The 4406-nt window shown below is 28.3% G+C and overlaps 1 long non-coding RNA gene across 1 annotated transcript in view; it reads left to right on the plus strand.

The window, feature by feature from the left end:
* The window catches only part of LOC106680067 (uncharacterized), a 16940-nt gene that overhangs the window by 1259 nt on the left and 11275 nt on the right, over positions 1-4406 (plus strand). The window contains exon 2 of the long non-coding RNA XR_001343066.2: positions 1997-2085. This is a non-coding gene — a long non-coding RNA (uncharacterized lncRNA). The remainder of the gene's footprint in view (positions 1-1996; positions 2086-4406) is intronic.

Below are 4406 nucleotides of genomic sequence, written 5' to 3' on the forward strand. Positions count from 1 at the left end.
AAACGATTAAAATTCATTTATTTTTATTTATAATATTTTTTTTATTATTACAATATATTTATTGTTAACTGTTCAGTTGTCATCTTTGTTTCAATAAATAGCTTTCTTCTACTATTTCGATACTTATATTGACCACCATCCGGACTATCTTTGGACAATCAACTTCATATAGTCAGCTATCTTCTTCTAATATGAAAAAACTTTATCATATTTCTTTTCAGGAATTTATTTATAACATTTAATCACTTCTTTATTCTTTATAAAAAAATATATATAAAAAACTTAGTTAATTTTAAAACTGATACTGGAGGAATTGGACAGACTTGATCCTATACCTACTGACTGATGAAAATTGATTAGCATGCTATATAATTAAATAAACCTAATCTACAATGTTTAGAACGACAACACATTTAAAGCATGACTAAACTACTGATATAAAACAAAAATTAATATTGTAGGAAGATAGTCAATAAAGGGTTAAAAATAGTAGAAAAAACAATTTATTGTTAACCAATGTTTCGCCCCCTTTGCAGGGCTAAATGAAAACAAGATACAAACATTGTAAGAATTGACAAAACATTAAAATAGATATACAGATAAAACATGTAAAAAAATTATTTAGTTTTAAAATCTATAAAATAAATAATAATAATAATAGTTTAAGGAAGTATACATAATGTTTGTATCTTGTTTTCGTTTAGCCCTGGCGAAGCCATGCAAAGTGGGGCATTGGTTAACAAAAAATGGTTTTGTTTTACTATTGATACCTTTATTGACCGCCACCTGGACTATCTTCCTACAATAAAGTTTTTTCACTTTATTAGTTTAAACTATGTGAGCATCAGGCTTATTTGAAGATCTGACGATAGGAAAGTCATCTAATTTTTTATTTATTTATTCATACGGTCAACTATCTTCTTCCAATAAGAAAATAAATATTTATTTAAAAAAAGAATATTGAAATTTTTACCATTATCTGTACTTATCAGAAGCATTATTAGCGGAAGGATGGCTGCTGCCAACCGATACTGCTTTGGCCTGGCAAGATATCTCAGAAGCGGGTTGCTCTCTAATGGGAACAAGATCAATATCTACGAAAAACTTGTTTGTTCCGTTGTCACCAACGGATCCAAGGCTTGGACCTATGCTAAAGCCGATGAAACAAGACTCTTGACCTTCGAGAGATCCATTTTGAGAAGAATATTTTGACCTGTTAGAGAGGGCAGTGTATGGAGAAGGAAGAACGCGGAGGTATCAGCCTTGTACAGAGACAATGATATCAAGAAAAATTAATCAACCCTTGATTGGGAAAGTCATTGAGAAGTGTTAAAAAAATTTTTAATGTGTATATTTATTCTTTTTAATGAAGAGTAAATAGTTGATCGTGGATTTATAAAATGAAGAGATGGTTGAGGGTGCGGTCAGCAAAGAACACAAATAAGCAAAAACTTATAATATAACATAATCTTCCTTATTTAAATATATTAGTTTATTTCACAGACGACATTTCGGGATTATCTCCCATCATTTGTGTTATAGCAACCTGAAGATGGGGGATAACCCCGAAACATCGTTGTCTGTGAAATAAACTAATATATTTAAATAAGGATTGTGTCATTCACCAATTTCATATTAGTTTCTAGAAACTCTTCCAGTAGAAGATCATTAATTCAGCAAAAACTTATTTATTAGTGCCGACATTTCAGCCAGAATTTCAAGCCTTCATCAGGACTGCTTGGTCAAGATCTTTAAGCCAAATGGCTTTAACTTTATAATGTAATTTATCTTATTATGGTTTTAATAATTTAAGCAAGCGGTCCCAATGAAAGCTTGAAATTCTGGCCGAAACGCTGGTACTAATTAATAAGTCTTTAATTATTTGTGTTCTTCACTGACCACACCCCTAAACATCTCCTTATTTATTTATTTTATTTTATGTTTAATATTCATTTATAGTTTTTTTGTGAAAATAATTTTTTTTTTTTTTTTCTAGGAAATAATTGGCCAGTACTGCTCATGTACTAGTAACCATTCTGAAAAATGTTACAAGTATGAACTCGCAGGTGGTTACTGATATAAATGGTACAGCAAAACTATTTAGATGAGTTTTATTCTCCCATTAGTACAGAATTTTATGTTTTCTTGGAAAGTGTCTTATATTGCTTATTTGATAAGATTTTGACCCCTGATTTTTAATTTTTTTTTTTTAAATAAAAAAAAAAGCAAGCCGCCAATATTGTTTTATCATGATTCCATTTCGACATAAACATACTCTAGACTTATTGACTAAGTGTGAGTTATTTAAATTTATTTCATTTTTTAGTTTTCTTTGTTATCTAAGCAATCACCTGTAATTAGTTACATTATTTATCATTCTTATGCAGTACATAATTACAATAAAGACTCCAGAAAAGTTGTTTACCAAGTGACATCTATTGGTCAAAATTAGAAACATTTTGTTAAAGCTGGCTAGAAGGGATCCAAAATTATTATTGAATCTAAAGAATAGATTTTGTTTAATGCAAGATACAAATTGTAAGTTCATAAGAGGTTATACTTATATCGAAAGACTACTTAAAGTAAATAAAAACAGAAAGAATTTGCCTTCCAGTCGGATAATGAATTGAAGAATTATTTTAATACTAAGGTATATAAGGTGTTACTAGTTGTCTATAAGGAGATGGTCAATGGTCGAGAAGATACACAAATAAAAAAAAATTATTTCTTTGTCCTGATGTTTAGACCTGAATTTCAGGTCTTCATCAAGACTGAAAAATTTTTTTAAAAAATCAGATAGCCTTAATTCAAAGAAACATAAAAATGAAATGGAAATAATAATAAACAAACTTGGAAATATACATAACAATAAATTAAGTAGATAGTATTTGATTGACACTAAAAGAAGATGAAAATAAAATATTGTAGAGGTAAGAATTATTCAAAATAAATTAGTTATTAAGAATAAATATTTTTAGTTGTTATAAATAAGACAGAGCTCATGTAAATAATTAAACATAATGAAAAGTGCAGAAGAAAATTTAAATAAGGGTTAATTGAAATTAACATAATAAAATATGTAAGTAATGATTATTTAATTTTATTATTATTGGCATGACAGATCGTGGAGATCCAAGGCCTCGCACGATGTAGTTAGGAAATACATCGTGCGTTTCATGAAGTGGTGTTCATAGGGTGAATTGGGTTCGTCACTGCCACGCAAGTAATGTTTAAACATAAATAAATAGTGAAAACATTTTAATTAACATAATAAAATGTGCAAAAGAAAACAATATACATATACAATGGGCAAGAAAGAAAACAAAATATATGCTTCAATGGGTCAAAGATGCACAGTGATACAAATGTGTAAAAATTAATGAGCTAAAATAAAAATAGAATGTCCAGAAAATTGAATAAGGAAGGAACAACGGAGAAGAGATGTGTGATGGGTGGGAAGAAGTAAGAAAATTGAAATAAACAGAGAAACATCTACTATCTACTTAATTTAGTGCTATGTATACTTCCAAGTTTGTTTGTTATTTTCTTGTTCTCTTTATTTTCCCCTTCGTAAAGGTTGTTATCTCCTTTGGTTTTTTCAGCCCTGATGGAGGCCTGTAATTTAGGTCGAAACATCAGCACAAATAAATAAATTATACTAATTTGTGTATCATTACTGAACGCACCCTCTACCATCTTCTCCTCATATCTTACATGAAATAGTTTTAAAAATAATATTAGATTTTGTTAGGATTTATTTATGAAATTTAATACTGTTTTTAAAAAGGAAATAATATTATGCGTTTAGAAGATAAACATGTTATGATATGAAGAAGATGGTCAGGGTTGCAGTCAAAAAAGAATAAATAGTTTTTAACTATTTAATGTCCGACGTTTCGCCCCACTTTGCTCACGTCTGTTTGTGTGTTTAAATTTTATGTTACCACATCTAATTTCTGTTTTTTTCCTTTTATATGTGTCTCCTGTACTTTTTTAACCATATATATTTTATATAATTATTTATTCTTATCATTGTTTATTCAAGGTTATTTAATATAAATACTATTTTATGTCTTCCTTCCTTTTATTTACATATAATTTTCTTATCACTTATTTTTTTACACAATATTTATCCTATCTTAATTTACCTTTTTGTTTCTCATTGTTGTAATGTTCTTAGTTGTTTTAAGAAACATCAGACATTTTTTTTTTTTTTTTTTACTTTATTAAGTTTATTCACAACTGTAAAAGTATTTTTACAACCAGCGAATGAGATGTAGAGAGAGAAAAAAAAAAAAAGTCATGAAGGCATAAAGGTTATAAGGTCATCCAATGATGCCTCTCCATTAAAATTGAAATTTAAAAATCAATTTAAGAGGTCCCTATTCCAGCTCCTTCGTAAACGT

Source organism: Halyomorpha halys, unplaced genomic scaffold, assembly GCF_000696795.3.
Source record: "Halyomorpha halys isolate HHAL.00 unplaced genomic scaffold, Hhal_1.1 Scaffold240.1, whole genome shotgun sequence".
Taxonomy (NCBI): domain Eukaryota; kingdom Metazoa; phylum Arthropoda; class Insecta; order Hemiptera; family Pentatomidae; genus Halyomorpha; species Halyomorpha halys.